The 22,860-nt window shown below is 36.7% G+C and overlaps 1 protein-coding gene across 1 annotated transcript in view; it reads left to right on the plus strand.

Moving 5' to 3' along the window:
* Window positions 1-22,860, plus strand: part of LOC135781273 (transmembrane protein 263-B) — a 40,101-nt gene that overhangs the window by 1,284 nt on the left and 15,957 nt on the right. The window lies entirely within an intron of this gene.

Here is a 22,860-nt window from a genome sequence, read left to right on the forward strand (position 1 = left end):
GTGGTCTGCAGAGGGCAATGCTTACTTGCATAACACATAAGATTTTATCAGTAAAAAAATTACTTCATTTCTCTTTATCATGAGTGTATAGATGATTGACAGATCACAGACATATCCCCTAAAACACTCCCAGAGAACCCTGTAGTTCCTTTACTATTCACCAGGGCTGGTCAACTGGCGGTCCGCGGTCCATTTGCGGCCCCCCTGTCATCTTTGTCTGTTTAAAAATCAGTGTCGTTACTTTTACCTTGCCACTGTACATGATACATAATGGCAGATAAACTGGAAGGAGGGTCGGAAAAGGGGATGCGTGAGATGCCAACGATCTGTGGGTATATAATTTTCGGATGCGTTAATAAAATAAATTTGTGCGACTACACCGCATGTGACATTCCGACCAGAAGTTTTCCAATCAAAATACTGTGTGCAAGGTGAAAATTATTCATCCTTTTTTGTTTAACTTTATCGGTAACCCTTGAATCTTATGGTAACACTTGAATCTTACACTTTAAAAACGATTGATTACTGATAAGTAAATTTATTAAGTATAAATATATTCGTAGATTGAAGGCTCTTGCGCTGGAATGAGATTCTCTCCCATGTTGACACAGATTTACGATTTAAATCGTGAAAATACCGAAATTTTATTACAGTTGCCACTAGGGGGCGAACTCCACCCAATGTAGTGTACAATGGAAAGGCGGTTTAGCCCATATATCTTTAAAATAGTGCTGGGAAAAGATTAATCGTGATTAATCGCATACAAAATAAAAGTGTATTTTTGCATAATATATGTGTGTGTGCTGTGTGTAATTATTATGTATATTTAAACACACTCACATATACATATATATATATACTAGTCAACATTTGAAGTGGGTATATTGATATAAGAATTTATTTATTTATTATGGCTGGGACTCGATTAAAAAAATTAATCTAATTAATTAGAGGCTTTGTAATTAATTAATCGAAATTAATCACATTTTAATCGCATATAAATATTTGACCTGAGAACATTGAGAAGTTATTTTTTCGCATGGATTTTTAGTATACCATGAATAATGACTGATTACATAAGCTTAAGCAACAAAATATTGTTTATTTTTGTTCAACCAAGCCATTGTACCCGGAGTCGGGCTAACGTCCACGCTAGCTGCTATATGTTTTGCATTGAGATGATACTTGAGGCTCGATGTGCAGTGGTGATATGTGAATTCCTTGTTGCATAGCTTACACACAACCATGCTCTTATCGACGCTTCCATCCGTTCGTTTAAAAAAACAAAAAATTCCCATCCACGGGCCAACCAAAGCGATCTCATCAGCTTCTTTGTTCATGTTCACTGTGGTTTGTTGTTGTCTGAAGTCATGAACGCTAGTTGGTGCTCCAGTATAATCGGTCCGCCAAAACCCATCCAATGAGAAATGTTCCACGGTGCAAAAATAAGTGTGATTAAAATGCGTTAAAAAGGTTTAACGCGTTATTTTTTGTGTAATTAATTAATCTTAATTAACGCGTTAAAGTCCCGGCCCTATAATTTATATATATTTATATACAATATAGGATATATAAAATATAAATAAATATATATATACACATGTAAATGTTTCTTAAATACATACATGAATGTGTGTGTATTTATATATACATAATAATTACACACTTGTATATTATGCTAAAAATCACTTTTATTTTGTATGCGTTTAATCGCGATTAATCTTTGCCTACTTTAAAATATTAAAAAAGAAAACATGAAGTGCCGTTTTAGTCATTAAAAGAAGCTATATATTGTGAATACTTGATATTGAACAATTTATGAGAGTTAAAAAGATATAAACAAAAAAAACTTTAAAGGGGTCATATTGTGAGATTTTTTTTAAGATGTAAAATAAGTCTTTGTTGTAAAGTTTAAGCTTAAAATACCCCACAGATAATTTATTATAACATGTTAAAATTGCCACTTTATAGGTGTGAGCAAAAAAGCCGTTTTTGTGATGTCCTTTTAAATGCAAATGAGCTGATGAAATGTAAACACTGATCTCAATTATGGTGTTTTTTCAACTCAATTATGCTGTCAATTATTTTCTCTCTCTCTCTCTCTCTTTTTCTCTCTGCACTAAATGGCAGGCCGTGATTGGATAGTGCAGATTAAGGGGCGGTACTATTGTAATTGCCTTGCTACCTACATCACAAAACAGGCGAAATCTGAACAACCTAATTTTTAACATGCTTTCAAAGAATGGTTTACCAAAACAAAGTTACTGGGTTGTTCTTTTTCACATTTTCTAGGTTTATACAAGCACATGGGACCCATTTATAGCACTTAAACAATGAAAAAGTCCCTGTGACCCCTTCAAGACAAGAGCTCAACTTGCATTACAGTTCATGCTATACAAAAATACATGTGTTGATTATTTACACTTGCACTTTTTGCGAAATGTTCATAGTTGAACTATTAACATTTGCAATATTAAACTGGAATTGTTGTCAGTTGAGTTGTCAGTCATTAATATATATATATATATATATATATATATATATATATATATATATATATATATATATATATATAAGATATACTCGAAGAAGAGTAGTTGAAGACCCCTGGTATACACAGTTTGCAAATGTGTACATCTCATTAGTATGTGAGCTATTTTAATGGCTTTTATTAAGAGTTAATTAACCTTCAGTACTTGAACATCTGTGAGTTAAACTAGGCTTTTCGTGGCTGTGCTGTGATCAGTGTCCTACCTTTGTTCTCTGCGCTGTTTGATCTTAATGTCCAGGGACACCACAAAAAACAAAGCTCTCTTGTCCTGACTCTTTATAAACACTCTTTTGGAGGTGTAATGTCTCTGCACAGCCAGAAACAATTGCTTTAGTTTAAACTACCCCATTATGTTGCAGTGAATTGCTCTGGAATCCTTGCTGGCTTGTGCCGCCCATCAGCCCATTGCAGGTGATAGCAATGGCTGTCCTCTGTTTTGTTTTTGCTGCTCATTGCAGATCTTGAAGCAGTTTATTATACCACTAAAACCCCATTCACACAGACCTCTGGTCCCAGAAAATACCCGTAAAATTGCCAGACAAGCGTCTGTGTGAACAAAAACTCGTTCCGTTAATCTTCTGGGATCGTTGCCGGAAAGAGGACCTAGTAAGATACACGGGTAACACTCTGTGTGAACAAGAAGCCGCAAGAATGCAGTAATTGGCGTGTCGAAGTGAGGACGCACGCGTCATCATCACAACACAAGTTATGGTTCAGCTCCTTACAACGAGAGATAACATGCATATAAAAATTCACCACGAGAAATGTTGCAAACTAGATTGAAGCAGTTATCAGGAAATTATATATGAGACGCATAAACAATGACGCACGTGCCGTAGTGAGGACGCGCGTGTCATGGCAACATGAAGTTGGTTCAACTCTTTAAAATGAGGGATTTACAACATTCACTACGAGAAATGTCAGCAAACTGGACTGAAGCAGATATCAGGTAAGTTAGCTCGTTACTTACTGTGTTGAAACGGAGATCATTCAGCAGCATTAAAGAATATCGCGTCACGTGCTCATTTGAGCTATAATAAACGAAAATACCCGCATGTCATTCCAACAATATCGTTCAGCTCCTCAAAATGCGGGTTTTAAATGCATATAAACAATCACGATGAGAAATGTCTGAAAACTGTATCAAAGCAAAAATCAGGGAGCTTGTCAAATTTCCACTCTGAAGCTGAGATCATTCACCAGCATAGAACTGTGCGTTCACGCGCTCCTTTGTAGTCTTATTATAAACAAAAATGCACGCGAGTGGTTTCTGGAGAGAGAAATAATATATAATATGCAAACTTCAGACGCTGCGTAGAAGAGAGGGCGGGACTTTCAATAGGTCGCGTGTCTTTCCGGGACCGTCACATGCCAGGTAAACTTGGCAGTGTGAATGAAAAAAAATCTAACTATTCCGGAAAAATCCAGGATGCATTTTACGTGTATTTTACGGAATTTCTGTGTGAAAAGGGCTTAAGATTCTCTCTTTCTTCGCTGCTGGGAACGCACATAAAAGAATCGGTGGATCCGTGCTGTGCATTAAATTGCTTTGTTCTGAGATGTGCATTTCTTTAGATGTATGAAAACCGTTTTGGTGATTTTCAGTCACAATGGCAGTCACAATGAGTGGCATGTTATAGGTTATGAGTTACACAACCGTATCGAGTCTGTTCACAGAGGAGAAATGTTTGAATCTGACTTGTTATTGCTGTGCAAATAGTGAGAAGGATTGATATAAAGCATCCTAGATCAGTATTTCATAAACCTAGATCTACTACAGGTTTAAAGTCCAACAAGATGTGATCATGACCAAGACTGTTTGAAAATGGAAGTTTACTTAAAACTCACCCACATTGTCACTTAAGAAACCAATGTGATCTATAAAGATATGAGACGTGGGTATATATGAAGGAGATTTACAAATGCATTGTGTAACAGGAATGTGACCCAGATATAGACGGTTTCATCGGATGCACGTGATACACGTCTGGATCCGAACTTTACTTCCGGTTTTGTTTTTTTAATGGTCTGACTAGTTGCTAAACTGATCTCTTGAACAAATGCCTCGTCGAAAATAACAAATGATTGGTTTCCTAGGTAATCTATGTGTTGTTCTTTTGCTTGTTATATAAAAAAACTACGTTTAAAGAACTTTGTTGTTATTTATTCTTAGCGGAGTTTACCGGAAGTTACGTGTGGACCGCGACAGCCACTTGTTTATGTTGTTACTGCTGAAACCGTCTTTATTCCAGTAGCTCAGATGGGAGAGCATTGCATGAGCAGCGCAAAAGGTCATGGGTTTGATTCCCAGGGAATACTGTTAAACAAATGCATAGCATGAAGGCCACTTTGGATAATAGCGTTTGCCAGATGCATTAATGTAAGTGTAAAATGTAGATGTAATATCAAGTATCATATTTTTTAATTCCAAAACTGTAGTTAAATCAGTTTTTTTCTATTGGCCAGCTACTGCTTTCAAAAGCAAGTCTATGGGATTTTGGGGGGATTTTTTTGTTAAAGTTTGTTTGCTAATGCTACTTAAATGTCCTAATATAACAGATGCCTAGTCCTGGATTAATCTAAAACCTGTCCGGGACATGGCCCCTTAAAGTCGCCATGAAACGGAAGTAGCGATTGCCTTATTTTCCCCGTGGTGACGTATATCCGAATGAAACGGCTTTTGAGATGAAATAAGGCAGGGCTGGATTTGAATTTGTCCATCGAGATCTGATTGGATCGTTTGAAGTTGGGTCGTGTTGCTAATTGCTAATCACGGCGATCTTCTCCCGGACCCCGCCCACCTGCCATACTTTTGACCGGAAGTGAAGAGAGATCGTTTTGAGGAGGGGAGGAGATTTGCATTTTTGATTAAAGATTATGAGCACACACGAATTTTTAAAAAATAATGAAGCTCACAGATAAGTCATTTGTTAATAATACCACACTATTAAAAATATAGTTTTTCATTTCAATTTCATTGCGACTTTAATGTCAACATGCTCAAGAATTACAGTGACTCTATCGTTTCTATTGTAAAGAATTGGACAAATATAAAAGGTTTAAATGGATTTCAACGTTGTTTGGCACCTTTATTTGTTATAATACATAATCCTGTTTTTTATTAATGTTGTTCTTTAATAAAACCATGTGTTTGCTTAGTTTTAATACTTTATTTGAACCAGTTATTATTGCATCATGATTATTATATGCCATTTTAAATGTTATTGCTCACTTAGGTCTATTTTTCTTACCAAAAAGTATCAAATTACATCATAATGAATTACAAAAACAATTTTTAGGGACAGTCCTAGATTAGATAAAACATTTCAAAATTACGTGATTTCAGTTTCCCATTCATATATTTTATCATTAAAGATTTCATAAAAAGTGTAAAAATCTCGTCTTGTTCTCGTGAATCTTGTGTCTTGTCTCGTGGAGTAAGTGTCTTATCACACCCCTAGTTATTTGGCAAAGTGATATGTACTTTGAACTGTAGTGTGGCCGACAGAAGTACTTCATAGGTGTGCGTGTCTTAAATAATATATGCTAACCGAACAGTCACCAACAAATTAGAATTAAGCATTCAACAGCTCTGTTGTATAAATTTTAACAAGACGTGGCCCGTGGGTCATTTGAAATTCATCTCTGGGGTGTGAATGGCCTGCAGTCCCATGCTTTGTGGAAGCACATGGCCATTGTATGTTTTTGTGTGCAACGTGCTCTCCTGTCTTGAGTCTTGACCCCAGCCCCTTTATCTTTACAATTATTATATCATTATTGTTTCATGGCCCTCACTTGTTGCCCTCATTATTTGCTGCCCTATTTATTGATTTTGTGTTTGCTGTCCTGGTTCTTACAGTCAAGTTGTTTGAAGTCAAATCCGGCCAAGTTTATTGTCTCGTTTGTTTTAGAAATATAATTTATTTTTATTTTTTTAGTTAAATAAAGTATTTGTTGCCTTGAACTGTCTGCATGTGGGTTCTGTGGGTTCTGACATGAGGTGTCTGAAATTTTATTACAACATAATACGTTTAAGTATGTTAAAAAGTCATATTTAGCATCAGTGCAGGTTGTTGTTATTAAGTTTATGAATCGGGTTATGCATGCTACAAGCATGCATGATACATCTGGAAAGTAAAACTGATTTATAATGTATAACGAAAAGTACAGTCTGACTCGTATAAATATGAATTCTCATATAAATTGTTAGTATTCAGTAAACTTTGAAAATACATATAGTATATAAACTTTTGTTCAAGATATACAATAGCTATATAGAAGAGTAATGTATGTAGCCTACATGAATTTATTTATATAATAACACTGGTCCCAATTTGCAAAAAGCCATCACAATGCTCTCTTCAAATCATCACTGAGGGCTAAGCCCCCTTAAGAATGAAATCCTAGAAACGCCCCTGCGTCATGCCCATTTAAAAATATGTTTTGAGCCAAATGGATTTTGCAAGCAACCTCAAAATCAAAGAAGCGTCCATTAATCTGTTACTTGTATTTTTAATCGGTTTAATAAGCAAAATATGATTAATTCTGTGCTCCATCCTTGTCACTTTTCAGAGATTTTTGCCATTTTGATCGCATTACATTACTTTATTCTGGCGGCAGGCGCTGCAGTCAGCGCAGTCGCAGACGTCATCAGCGTCTGAGCGCGCGCTAGTGAGCTCCTTGAGGATGTGGCTGCATTTTGCTGGAATTAAAACGTGTAAGAAACGCTCACAACATTTCCAAACCCCAGTGCGGTAATGTGCAGTTAACATCCTTTGTGTAAAATGTCTCAACGTTATATTAGTAGAGATTTCTAGATTCATCTTCTTGGTACAACGCCAAAGTTCGCCAGAGTTCACGGGGGCGCGGAATCACACATGCTCACATATGAGGGAAAATTGAATGCAAAAATCCATTCCTCTAATATTTTTTTGAATCATTATTGAACATTAAAATCAATCACGTGGCTTTAGCTTATGTAATTTTCGTTGTTTATATACTTTATGGATTTAAAATTACATTCATTTTATAGGATAATGTAGTTGTTGTGAAAGTCATTAAACAAAACGTAAATAAACAAAACATGCCGTTTCTGATGTAAACCGGATGCCAATATGTAATTATTCCGATTGAATAGTATTTGATATGAAAGTTAGTCAACACTTTTATTTTGGAGGTTTTTGCATGAAGGCAGGGACGCTCAAATTGTTAGAAATGTAAGTGCCATGGAAAAGACTGAAAGCTCTATAATATTTCATTTGATTTCTGTGTATGCACAAATTTCTGTGAGCTGTGCACACTGGATCCCCCTTAACAAAAAATTGGTGCATGACGTCCCTGCCAACCGGTTAATCAGCTCGTGACAAACCCGGTGATACCGGTATTACGGCTTATAAAGGCGTATGCAGGGTGCGCATTTTACTTTCACTTTTGAATTACAGGCCATTGTTTAAAGGCAGGATAGGCAGGAATTATCTAAAAAAAACTTTTTGACAAATTTGTTTAAACTGTCTTTATATACCAATACATAAGTAAAATGTAAGTACTCTGAAAAAGAGAGTATAAAAATCGAGTGTCTGTAGACTGTTTTAAACACAGCTCATTTTTCCATTCACTCCACCCCCTCCCTTCTGGGTTTCTTCTAAAGCCACACCCCCAAAACACATGAACACGCGAAGCCGACGGGAAGCATTTACCTCAGACGAGGGGAAAGGAAGGAGCGCGGTGCATGTAGTAACATCATGTCACAATCACATGTAATAATACACCTAACTTTATCACTATGAATATAAACAAATAGGATGGCTTTTAGTACTCACTATTAAGCCAGTGTTTTGCATGGAAGAGTTTCCGTGATGAAAGCATTGTTGACTCTGATGAGGACTAAATACCGCTACTGCATCTTCGACTCGCGGAAAAGCCACGCAATATTTTCTCTCGTTTGATTGCTTCGTTTATTCCTTTGTTTGCCTTTGCTGACTGCATATGCAGGTACTGTGAGTTCTGAATGCACTTTCTCTGCCATACATTCGCTCTTCCTAGAGTGCCTCATGCACATTCAAATCAATCGGGTGTGCGCATGTGTGAGCAGATCCCATAGCAACAGGGGTGGTGCCATGGTCGCGAGAGAGAGTGATAGTCGCGCAAGCCAATCATTTGTTTCGTCCCGAATGGAAATAATTAGCTGTGTTTAAAACAGTCTTGAGAGGTCTACAGACCCTCGAGTTTTATACTCTCTTTTTCAGAGCACTTACATTTTACTTATGTATTGGTATATAAAGACAGTTTAAAGGGGACAGAGAATGAAATTTTTTTTTACCTTGTCTTTGTTGAATAATTGTAGTCTACCCGCATTCACGAACATATAAAAAGTGCTAGACATGCTTAACATCTCAGTCTCATAGAAATTCCTCTTTTAGAAATGTCAGCCAGAAAACGGCCCAATCTGAAAAACTGATGCTTATGACATTACAGGCATCTCACTGCCCCTCCACTTTAAAATAATTGGCTACATTTTTTGAGTGGCAGCAAAGTCAGCCAATCAGTAATGAGATTGCAAGTTAAGCCAGTAGGGGGAGCCAAATAGGTGCAAAACCACTTGTTTAAAATCCCCAACCCTAATAGAGCTTTCTGAGAGAGGTTTTTAGGAAGCTTCTAAGGGATTACAGACCAAAAAAAAATTTTTGTCTACATGTCACATCACAGAACAAGGATAAATACCCCATTCAATCATTCTATGTCACCTTTAAACAAATTTGTAAAAATGTTTTTTTAGATAATTCCTGCCTTTAAATGCTGCGCTTGCGTACGCTGCGTTAAATCACTTATGAACTTGCATGCAATGCGAGTGCAACAGCTGGTTTAATTAAGTGCTTGACCCAGTGCTCAGTCCCAAACTGAGTATCGTTAACCGTCTCTTTCTCCATTTAAAGCGCTGCTTGAATAAAAGGTTTATTATTATTCTTAATGAAAAATACAACAACAAAACAATCTCGCTTATATTAAACATTATATATGTTATTTATATCAAAAACGAGTAAGCACGCGCTTCTGCCATCATCTGGTCAGTCAGCTTGCCTCGCACACTCTGAAAGTAATAAATTAAATCTGACACCTGCTGCTCTGTGACGCGCGTTCAGCTCCGCTAAATTCACACATTCAGTTTTAGTGCCTGCTCTCTCTAACGAAACTAAATAATGCATCAATTTCTTCTCGACTGAACAAAGAAAGACATCAACATTTTGGATGACATGGTGGTGAGTAAATTATCTATGGATTTTATTTTTAAGAAAATGGACTAATCCTTTAAAACAACAGTATGTTGGTTTTCTCAAGCCAACATAATAAATCCTATTTAGTGCCCATTTTCGGTTTTCTTTATTTACTGTATTTAATGTTGTAGACCTATAGAACAAGTCTTTTGCTATGTATTTTAGGCCAGACTTCCTCACATTTGATTTGAAGTTGAACCAAACAGCCTAGCCCACATGCTAATATTCATGTGGAAAAATACAGTCGAAGTGGAGCTATCCTCCCCGAGGCGTTTGCGCTTCAGTTTTTTTTTCTGTTGATGCAACATTTGCACGTGATTTTCTTTGCAGACTCATGCTGTTACCTCATTTCCAAATGTCAAATGTGAGGACACTTCGAATGAAAGGCATGGTTGTATTATTTAGCAAATTACAGGTGCAGAACATAGTGGTTTTACAATTATGTTCTTTGTGTGTTTTAGTACGGGAGAGCGGCAACAAAATTCAATCAGGTTTAAATTGTCAAGCCCTGTCAGTATGATTGCACTTTATTTTCTAAGCGAACAGGCAAGAACTGACGTAAACCTGAGAAACACACTGCCATAGTATCTGACAGTGGGCTAATTTTTGCATTTTTTTCTTTAACTGAAGCTTATGCAAACCTGTGATAGCTTGTAGAAGTGTTTGTTGGGCCATCAGGACCCTTTTTAGGCATTTTTCATTTATGGATTCTGATGATTTTGACAGACGCATTTACAGTTCTGAAAGTGTTCACTGCAAAAGTCAGTGGTTACCGTAGACTCCTCTAGATTATATATAGCTTATGATGATTGTCACTTTAATCAAAATCTGAATTTCCATCTTTTCCAGTAGCCTACCTTATTTGATGGACCTGACAGTTTGAGGAAGGGAAGGTGTACACGAATAGTACACAAATACTGGGTGCTTTAAGATAGTTTTACAGTACTGATGGGTTATAAAAAAAAATACATTGGTAACAGTTTAGAGCGAGGTTGTATTTGTTAACATGGTAAATGCATTAGCTTACATGAACTAACAATGAGCAATATAGTTTTTTAACATAAATTATTCAACAATTTATAAAAATAATAGTTATTCAACAGTTACAACTTTAGATTTTAAAAATGTATTAGTTTATGTTAAAATTTATATGAACTAAGTTAAATAAATGCTTTAGGAGTATACAACCTTATTGTAGTGTTACAGATACAGTATAGCGGTAATAAATATGAATTGGCCCGATGCAAAACCTGCAAAGTGGAAGTAATGAATTGATTTTTTTCCCTTTTTTATTTATATAGCAATTTATTTTTACCAAAGTGCTGAACATTGCGAAAATAATCACAAACAGATAAATTACAACAGAAAGAGAAAAATCTCAAATCCTTGACTTATTGGGCCATTGCAAATCGCTCAAATGGGGCCTACACACCAAAAGCATATTCAAAGATTTGTCGAGTAGATTACATACAAAGTCAGTGCAAAGATACGAATAGGCGCAGGGCGATTTGAATGACGCGAATTGGTCGGTGCGGATGCCGCACAAACATGCTCTACTTCACCTCAAACGCGTTTTTGCGCAAGTTGAACATATTAAACACAAGCGAAACATGCGCTTTTTCGTCTCAAACACGTTTTTGCGCAAGTTAAAAATATTAAACTCAAGCGAAAAAAGCTTGAAATTTTTTTCACCTCTTCGCACAAGTTGAAAAAAACTCAAGCATAACATGCGTTTTTCACCTCAAATGCCTCTACATGCAAGTTGAAAATATTAAACTCAAGCAAAAATCTACATGACACATGACATCTACAGAACAGGCACAGGTTGATGTGAATGGCGAGAATATGTCGGTGCGATTGCCGCGAAAATATGCGCTTTTTCGTCTCAAACATGTCTTCGTGCAAGTTGAAAAATTCAACTCAAGCGAAACATGCACTTTTTTGCCTCAAAGGCGTATTTGCGCAAGTTGAAAATATATAACTCAAACCAAAAATGCGCTTTTTCACCTAAAACGCATTTTTGCGCAAGTTGAAAATATTTAACTCAAGCGGAACATGTGCTTTTTTGCCTCAAACGCATCTTCGCGCAAGTTAAAAATATTCAACTCAAGCCAAACATGTGCTTTTTCGCCTCAAACGCATCTTTGCGCAAGTTAAAAATATTCAACTCAGGCCAAACTTGCGCTTTTTCGTCTCAAACGCATCTTTGCGCAAGTTAAAAATATTCAACTCAAGTGAAACATGCGCTTTTTCACCTCAAACACATTTTTGCGCAAGTTGAAAATATTCAACTCAAGCAAAAATCTACATTACATTAAGTTCATTCCTGTGATTAATCTAGATCGAGGAATTTCTTCGCATTTGTCGTCTACGTAGGTGGGTGATTCTCACGGAATTAGACTTATGAGGTGTCATGAAACATTTTGATAAAAAAGTAAATGCAAAGTAAGAGTATCAAAATAAGAAGAATACAGTTATAAACATCTCTTCATGTACTATTTTGCACATGATTTCAAATGACATCATACAAACCAATTGTTTTTCATATTTAAGAGGAACACTTTCATTACCACAACATGTCCATGAGAGTGTATGTTATACTATAAACATTTACAGTAAAGAAACATGTGGTATTTGGTGATCATTGGTAAATGTAGAGACAATAATAAGGAATATAAATGTGTCCAAGACCAATTTTGTCATCCTCCGCAACAATTTTCAATCATTGTTTAAGCCCTCAAGGAACTAACATTTAAAAAAAAAATGTGTTGGAAGGGACATAATTGACTGTGACACTCAAGATGGCTACCAGGTAAGCAGTTCTTATTTTTTCTCTCCAGATAAAAGTTGAAATTTTGTTTGTTATAGTACTTAGACAACTTCATAATTCTCATTAACGAAACATGAGTTTATAAATGCATATATTTAATGTAATACCATGTTGCTGCAATGATCATTTTTGATAATGATAATCTAAAAAATGTAAATAATTCTATAGGAAATATTTTTTAAATCCTCTAAAAATAATGATTATAGTAAGTTCAGACCTTAATCTTATATGTGCAAAAAAGGGCTTCAAGGGCTTTTTAAAAATTCTGATGCTGGACACCTTCTAAGTCTGGATTTCGTGAGAATCACCCAGGTGGGATTGAACCATGAATAAAAAAGGCTTTTAAAAAGCATGATTTCTCGTTAATAAGCATTTTTTCTCTCTAACAACCAGTATTTCTGAATGGCTTGAATGCGGAATAAAGTGGATTTGCCACAAAAGTATTTGATGAATGTACTGTACGTGTCGAACAATTTGGTTACAATCATTATCTCATTTTTTGATGGAGGTGGCATTCAGCTTTGCATCTGAACCCTTCATATATTACTGATATATTTACATACATTATACAATAATTAATTCCAGGCCTTTAATTTGATTGGTCAAGCAACAGTGGGATGTTTCACTTGAATGGTACATTTCTCTTGGATCGGGAGGTAGACTGTTGCTTGGCAACACACACAGTTACATGCTTTAAATTATTTCGAAATGATTTCATTTTTGTATACAAATTACCTGGCCGAATTATATATAAAAAATGGTTAGGTTATATATTAACTTCATGATTTAAAAGCTGGCAAAAATTAAATTATGTTGTAAACTAGAAATCAAGTTAATCATGGTTAAAAATTGCGTATTATTGAGTGTTCTTGCGCTTCTATGCTGTTTGCTTGGAGTCGCCCGGGCCATTCCATCATCCTGACAGATCCAGTGCGCGCGAGAGCCTCAATCTGATGTGCTGTAAAAGCATGATGGATGGGCCGTCAGCCAGACGAGGCTCCTGGTGCAACGTTCACCTGCGCTTCTGCCTCGCCGTTTTCATTAGGTCCCCGGAGCCCAAGACACAGATCAACATATGCGCTGATCAAAGGGCCCGAGCGTGATGATGGATAGGTTCCAGTGTGGATATAAGCCTGCGGTTACGTTTTTCGTCCCTCGAATTGTTTATCATCGTAATTAATGTGTTTAATTAAGACAGATGACATATGAACTATCATCGCTGTGCCGCACGAGAAATGTACCTCTCTTCAGGTATTACAGACCTCTATAATACCAAGCAGAAGCAAATTAAATTCTGGATGCATTTTACAATGCATCTGCTTAATGTCCAAACCACTTCTGTTGGACAGACTTGGCAAGATGGTGCATTTATTTCATTGGCCACAAATGTAAGTGCACTTGCTAATCATATCCATCATCATAGACTTAAGTTAAGAACATGTGGCCGCCTTTATTGTTTTTTTTTAGATATTTCTTGACCAGAGTCGCTCACAAAGCCGATGCCCCCCGAGCCCTCCGAGTTTAATGGTTAGAGATAAATGAAACCTGTCCAGTGTAACAAACAACAAATGCTTGCCAACTAGGCACACACAGAAATAGATATTGTCAATTTACTTTGGACAGTGGCTGTGGGCAACATCTGTGAATGTCGGCTTACCATGCTTGTCTGATCACAGGGAAAGATTCGTCACTTGAATGCTTTGTCACAAACCAAAGGAAATGTGTGGCTTTCTAGCCATTATATGCACAGTCATGCAAGGCCATCTCGCAGACTCGGGACATAGACTTTGAAACTATTGGAAATGATGCGGATCAGCTGGCTTTATGGTCCGGTTTATTATCTGTCACAACACCGCCCAAACTGAGGCTATCTACAATATTTTTTCGCTTTAGTCTTGAATGGTCTGCGCGGTTCAGGGAGACATTTTTGAAAATTGTTGCATTGTTTATGACTTCTGTTCATGACTTTTATGTGTGCTGGGCTGGGAAGGTTAGTCTTGTAATGTTTTAGACAAAAGGATATTTAGTTTTTATTGTTTGAGGTTAATTGTTTGAGGTTAAATGTCTTCAGGGTTGTGTTGAATTGGTTACTGCGCAAGCACAAGGAACTAGAAAGTTTTAAAAGTGAACCAAAGTTGCATTTTTATAGATTACGAAGACCATTTGTGAGCCTGGATCTCTTCAGATTGAGATTTATGTTTTATCTGAAAGCTGAAAATATAAGCTGTCCATTGATGTATGGTTTGTTAGGATATGAAAATATTTGCACTGCAGGGTTCCCACGGGTCCTTCGAAATCCTTAAAAGTTTATGAATGGGGGGGGATTCAAGGCCCTGGAAAGTTTTTGAAAATATACGTACATAGATACAGGTCATTGAAAGTGCTTGAATCTATTTTATGCAAGAAGTTTTCTGGAAAAAATCCATGTAATTCCCTGTGTAGTAGGGGTGGCACGGTTCACAAAACCCTCGGTTCGGTTCGTATCACGGTTCTATGGTCACGGTTCTCGGTTCAGTACGGTTCTTGTTGTTATTTTTTCTTTACATTTTTAACACTCCAGGAATGTATTATCTTATTAATGTATTAATTATCCATAATTTAGGATACAGTATTAAAAAAAAAGTTATATCATGTAATCATGCACAAACTGAATTTGACTTTAAGCACATTATTGGGACCATCCCTGAGGAAAGCCAGGTGAGATTTTTAAACAGCAAGAGGGAAGACATTGATGATTTCAACATGCTTTTCATTTATTTGGCAAAAAAGAGAATGTGTATTGCCATCTACATGAACTTTGTGTGCATTTTTAGCACACAAAGATAACTTGCATTTATTAGAATGCCAACTTCAGTGTAGCTCTTAGATTTATCACTGAGAGGCTGCTTTAATACTGAGAGTATATGTGGACGAGAGAGAAACATAACCTTTACACCTGTAATATTTAAATCCGTCTCTTTTGTCCACTTCTGTCCTGATTACTTTGAGGGGAAATTTATGAAATAAGATCGCGCAACTTTCACACGCTAGCAAAATGAAACTACGCGGAAATCAGCCGCTTTAATTTTATCAATGAAAGGCTAAAAATAGCGCTAAAGACGTAAAACAGTACCTCAGATTAGATAAATGGTCGGAGAGAAGGCGGTCTCCTGTGGCTGTTCGAGCAGTTCAATCTATTGTTTTATTTCCGCTGTCATCATAGGTAACATGAAATAAAAATATGTTTCCACACACCAAACTTATACGACGCTGGCGCATCCTCCAACTGCGGGCAGACTTCCTTTTCTCTCCCACTTGCCATTTCTATACGTAACATAACCTGCAGTACTTATACTCGAAACCAGTCACCTCTTCTCTTCTTTCGCGCGAAAGGGAAACACGCAATCTGAGGTCACATACAGGGCATGAGACTACATTGCGCATGCCATGAACCGTTGAACCGTGCGGTACACACGCGCTCCGAACCGAGACAAGCGAACCGAACGGTTCGGATTTTTTTCATGGACCGTGCCACCCCTACTGTGTAGTGTAGGATATTATCATAAAAATTGTAGACTTTTTAAGCACACGTGCTAAACTGTTTGCTGTAAATGCTTATATCTTCTGTATGCGAATGTTGATTCATACCAAAATGCTTTTTTGCATAGTTATGTTTGACACATGAAAATGTCTCGGGTTATGTATGTAACGGTTGTTCCCTGAGAAGGGAACGAGACGCTGCGTCTTCCTTGCCATACTTCCTGCGTCCCTGTAACGCCGTCTTTGGCAATATTTCAGATAGCGATATACTTCCTGTCTCTCGTGTCACCCTGTCTTTGTCGGTAAGCCTCACCATTGGTTAAATTTGATATACACATTCAGACGCACTTTCCCCTGGAGGCGTCACCAAAGTGTCACCGCAGTATCGCAGCGCAAGTTCCCTTGAAAGGGAACTGTAACAATGTATCTTAAAAGGTAAGACGATGTAACCTTGCTCTGACTTGAAATGTGTCACCACATTTAGTCCTTAAATTTGAGGGTATTGGACCTGGAAAGTCTTTTAAAAGGTCCTTGAATTTGAAGTTAACCAAGGTGTGGGAACCCTGGGTTTGGCCGAGTTTATCAACTATTTGAAAATTTGGAATTTGGCACTAGAAAACTTACAAAATATCTTCATGGAACATGGTCTTTACTTACTATACTAAAATTTTTTGGCATTAAAAAACATTTTGGACCCATACAATGTATTGTTGGCAATTACAAATATACCTGTGTGACTTATGACACTTTCTCTTTTGAATAACATGCGGTAAAAAATAAATTGTGTGCTTTAATTTCATGCCGACTTTAAAAGATAATATTTGTGACAAGTTTTTTTACTTTTACTTTTTTTGTCCAAATGACCTGTTATTACATGATTTTACATAACCAATATATATGTGACACCCAGTTTGTGAAAACCCAGCTAAAGTCATTTTATAGGCTTTACTGTTTTGTAAATAAAATCATCCTACATAATGTAGTGATGGGAGAAATGAAGCTTTTCGAAGCTTCGAATCAATTGAACCAATTGCTTCGAAAATTGATTCAGTTTTTCGAAGCAGTTCGAAACACCACACACGCTGGCGACCCCTGCTGGTCAAAATAGTGTAAAAGCAGATATGTCCAAACATTTTACACAGTTTTTAACAAAGTAATAGCAAGATTTGTATTAAAATATGTTAAAAAATATTTAACTTAATTAAGACATAGTTAAAAGTCTATTATGTGTTTTTAGTTTTATTTAGGGCAAACGAATCATTAAAACTAACTACCCTTTAATTATGCACATTTTTGTCATTAAATCTGTCTATAAACAAAAAGTAAACAAAATTGCAGTGTTATTAGTCAGAAGGATACATTTTTTATGAACTTTCATAATAAAACTGACCCGAGTTCACCTAAACATATTAGACACACTGGTCATGTGATCAACTCCCCCTAGTGGTGAACCATCGGATTTTCGAAACGTTTCGAAACAGTTATGACGTAATGAAGCCTCGTTTGCTAAAATCACGTGACTTGGGCCAGTTTGGAACAAGTTTCGAACCACTGATTCGAAACAAAAGATTCGTAAATGTTTCGAAGCCTCATCTCGTACACACTGCAAACTTTCGGGAGTGACAACCGCATTAAAATGCGGGAGTGAATCCCCTAAATGTTCGTTAAATGTCTGTACGGAACAAGACTCACTCCCGAAAATGCGATGATTGACACAGAGATAACCATAGCAACGTTCTGCCGTCTCACGTGCTTATCACAGATCTGACCAAAATAATAACAGCATTGTGTTTTGCAATAAACCTCCATCTTGGCGTTGTGTATTTTATGCTTTTGTGAGGCTGCTTCACAGCACGGAGCGCGCGGTCTTGCAGTGTTGCCAGGTCCTCGTCTTTTTTGTACGTAAACACCGTTTTGGTGTTTAACCGTTTATAGCTTTTGGCTCATGAAGCGATCAAGTTTTTGGTGTTAATAAAGCGTGAAGGGGCCGGTCTCAATATTTTGATCTTTGAGGTAAAGCATTTAGATTTATTTCGGTTTATTATTGGATTCTTCTAGTTTGCTGTTTTTTAAGTGCAAGATCTGGCAACACTAGTCAGCAAACGCTTGTGCCTCTGTCATTTTCTGAACCGCGCATACAGAAGACTTTTTCCCCTTCTAAGCATTTATTTTTTCAGAAGAGAGACCTGTCCTGTTTATGATGAACGTTTAAACACTTGATTAACTACTAGTTGTTCAGTTCGGTTATGTACACACTGTGCAGAGTTTCTGTAAATGCGGATGTCACTACCTGCATTTTGCGGGAGTTAATTCGGTTGTGGAATTCGGTTGTCAGTACCGTAAATTACTGAACTGTGTGTGTACAGAACAGGATTAAGCATTAAAAGGTGAAGTGACAACCGAATTAATAGGCAGTGTGCAGAGGCGTCATGCCCATTCAAACTGAGGGGGCAGTTGCCCCCTTGGTTTTTTGAGCCTCAAAATCAAAGAAGCGACTATTAATCTGTTATTTGTCTTTTAATCTGTTTACTATGCACAATATTATTAATTCTGTGCTGCATCCTTGTCACTTTTTGATAGTGTTTTGATCGTGTTACATTACTTCTGGCGGCAGGCGCTGCGCATTCAGCGCAGTCGCTGACGTCATCAACGTCTTAGCGCGCTCACGAGCTCTTTGCTATTGCTGGCTGCTGCATTTGGCTATCTGAGGAATTAAAACGTGTAAGAAACGCTCATAACATTTCCAAACCCCAGTACGGTAATGTGCAGTTAACCTCCTCTGTGTAGAAATTGTATGGTCTCAATGTGACCGTCTCAACGTTATATTAGTAGAGATTTCTAGATTCATCTTCTTGGTACAACGCCAGAGTTCACGGGGACGCGGAATCACATATGTTCACATATGAGGTAAAGTTATGCAAAATCCGTTCCTCTAATAATTTTTATCTAAACAGTTTTTGAATCATTATTGAACATTAAACTCAATCACGTGGCTATAGCTTATGTAATTTTCGTTGTTTATAAACTTTATGGATTTAAAATTAGATTAATTGTATAGGATTATGCAGTTGTTGTGCAAAATGAATTGACACAATTTAACAAGTCATTAAACAAAACGTAAATAAAAAACATGCCGTTCCAGATGTAAATATGATGCCAATATGTCATTATTCCGATTGAATAGTATTTAGTCTATAGAAAGTTAGTCAACACTTTTATTTTGGAGGTTTTTTTCATGAAGGCAGGAAGGCTCAAAATAGTGCTATGGAAAAGACTGAAAGCTCTATAATATTTCGTTTGATGACCGTGTATGCATGATGGGAGAAACGAAACTTTTCGAAGCTTCGAATCAATTGGTATTGCTTCGAAAAATGATTCAGTTTTTCAAAGCAGTTCGAAACACCACACATGCTGGCGACCCCTGCTGGTCAAAATAGTGTAAAGGCAGATATGTCCAAACATTTTACACTTTTTTTACAAAATAATAGCAAGCTTTTTATTAAAATATGTTTAAAAAAATATTTAACTTAATTAAGACATAGTTAAAAGTGTATTATGTGTTTTTAGTTTTATTTGGGGCAAGCAAATCATCAAAACTAACTTCCCCATGACTTGGGCCAGTTTGAAACATGCTCCGAACCGCTGATTCGAAACAAAAGATTCGTAAATGTTTCGAAGCCTCATGAAGCAGTGTTTCGAAAATCACCATCACTATGTATGCACACATTTCTGTAAGCTGTGCACACTGTGGCCCCTTAAAAAAATTGGTGCATGACGCCCCTGGCAGTGTGTACGGGAAGCAGTGCTTCGAAAACGACCATCACTAACAATGTAAAAAACATTCAGTGAAAATATAACCTTGAAAATTGACTGAGTGAGGTCATGTGAAAGATCGAAATCAAACTTTGATACTCCGAATCTTATATTATAAGACTTTAGCCTGAATGTCACGTATCAGAATGGAGTCTGAATAAAGAAAATTATAATAAAAAAACATCATTAAGACTATTAATATTCAGGTAAACAAGAAAAGCAGTATTTGTTACATGTATTTTTGGTTAAGGAAAGCAGAGGTTGCCTCTGACCGCGTAGTGACCGTGCTTTTCACATCCAATTATTTTCTTCTGCCGTGACGGGCAGAAGTGATTTTTTTATTTTTGCAGAAAGCGAAAGATGCATAATGGAGAGTGAAATGACAGTTTGAGTGAATGCATCGCTCTCCACGACTGTTTTCAAAGGGCTGACAGTTGCTCTCCACCGGTTCCTTGGCAAAGAACAATGAAAAACAGCACGAGCCTTCTTACCATCTGTAGTATGACTAGTAAATTATGACACTTTATTACAGCACTTTCTTTCTCTCTCTTTTTTGTTCTGTTCATCCTAACTAAATCTCAGTCTTTTTTACCTCTTTCTCTTTATGCCTCACTTTGTTCATTTTTCTCTCTCTCTCTTCTTTTCCTCCTAACTATTCCTCCTCTCTTGCTCTTTCTCTCCCCTGACACCTATACTCGGTCCTGTGCCACTTACTGTGAATGGGTAATTCGGGACACCACAAATCGGCTCATAGGCCGACTCGGTTGAGGTCTTATTTTTTACATTTTTCATTTTTCTCTGATAAATATGTATTTCATGCAGTTGAATCAATGCTACTTTGAAAGAGGAATACTAAAAATGTCAGTCTTTAGATGGGACGACAAAATAAAGAAGAGAGTTAGGGAGCCAGTGTTTATAAATAAACAAGATTTTATACTGTACTTTAGTGCAGAAGTGTTGAGGTAGGTTGACAAGGCAGTGCTAAGTGCTCGCTATGAGCTATGTACTGTAGGGATTATCAGAACATAGCCTTGTGGTTGCTATGGTCCTCTTGGTGGTTGTCATTTCTAAATGTGAAAACCCCACTAGTTACTTTTGTGACTTTTACTGCTTTTTGCAAATAAATGTAAAGAACATTACGTTTAATATATTACCATGATATATTTAATATTGACTAAGTAAGGTCATGTCAAAGATTGAAATCAATGACTGAAATCAAACGTGGATGCTTCTAATCTCAGACTTTAGCCTTGGGATAGTTCACCCAAAAATCATCAATTTCTCACCGTCATGTTTTTTCAAACCCACATACATTTCTTTGTTCTGATGAACACAAAGGAAGATATTTTGAGAAATGTTTGTAACCAAACCATTTGTGGACCCCATTCACTTCCATAGTAGGAAAAAGTATACTATGTAAGTGAATGGGGTCCACAAAACGGTTTGCTTACAAACGTTTCTCAAAATATCTTCCTTCGTGTTCATCAGAACAAAGACATTTATACAGGTTTGTAACGACATCACAGTGAGTAAATGATGACAGAATTTTCCTTTTTGGGTTAAAAATAGATCTGATCCCTGTGAATATATTAAATTAAATTAAATTAAATGTTATATAGCACTTTTCACTAGTGATGCACCGATGTATCAGCCGCCGATATTTATCGGCCGATTTTTGATGAATTTGAAACCATCGGCATATCGGCAATAGCACGAGAAAGGCCGATACCGATTGTTTATTAATTAACTGCATAAAGAAATCCATTATATGCAAAAAATTTGTTAATGTTGTTACTAAAATAAATGCTGAATAGCGAAAACCACCATTGAAGGTTGTCATGCTGTCTTATTATATTTGTTTTAGCTTAATTTGTGCCTCTCTTATTATTTTGGTCAGTTGAATGTTAATTAGATCTAATCCATGTTCAGTAAAAATTATTTGATGTATTGTATACAAGTGTTTAATATCGGTATCGGCATCGGCCAGAAGTTGTCTGTTTAAATCGGTATCGGTATTGGCCCAAAAAAATCATATCGGTGCATCCCTACCACAATTGTTTAATTGTTAAAAAGCAGCTTAACATTAATAAAAGCAGGAGAAAACACAGAAAAAAATCGATGGACAACATAAGCAGCAGAGTGCAGCAGCTAAAATTTAATCATACTAAGTAATAAATAATGTAACGTATAGAAGGGGGTGCTAAGTTAAGCCAATGTCAGCTGACTGAAAAAAACTCCTAGGAGAAAAACCTTGTGGGAAAAGTCCTAGGGAGAAAAAAAACCCTTGAGAGAGAGAGAGAGAGCCAGACATAGCTGATTCTATAGAGGATATATTTTATAATAGGTACTATTTTATAAAATTGTATGGGAATTAAAACATTAAAAATAATATATACGAATAAGTAGATTAAACGGGGCGGCCGGCGGTCGTTGGTCAGACATCGGCTTGGCGTCACGTTGCAGGAAGGCCAGTAGATTAGTGGTGTGATGATCTTCACGGCAGAATGAACTGGGTCTGTTAGTCCCATTGTCCTCGGGATCGAGGACGAGACGGGGAAAGAAAAAACAAAATCCTATTAGCGTAGGGGCATGTAATGCAAGTGTTATACAGTATTGTGGTTTAATATCCACTCGGTTCCAGACATACTAACTATTGCGGCATAAGTATATTACCCAGACGAGTTATGTCAATGCTTTGTTCCGGACAAGCTAACTATTGCGTGATAAGTACATTTACTAGACAAATTATATAAATGCTTTATTAAAGAGATATGTCTTTAGTTTAGACTTAAAGTTATCCACTGTGTCAGATTCACGAACATTTTTTGGTAAATCATTCCAGAGCTTAGGGGCTAAGTAGGAAAATGATCTACCAC

Source organism: Paramisgurnus dabryanus, chromosome 23 (genome assembly GCF_030506205.2).
Source record: "Paramisgurnus dabryanus chromosome 23, PD_genome_1.1, whole genome shotgun sequence".
Taxonomy (NCBI): domain Eukaryota; kingdom Metazoa; phylum Chordata; class Actinopteri; order Cypriniformes; family Cobitidae; genus Paramisgurnus; species Paramisgurnus dabryanus.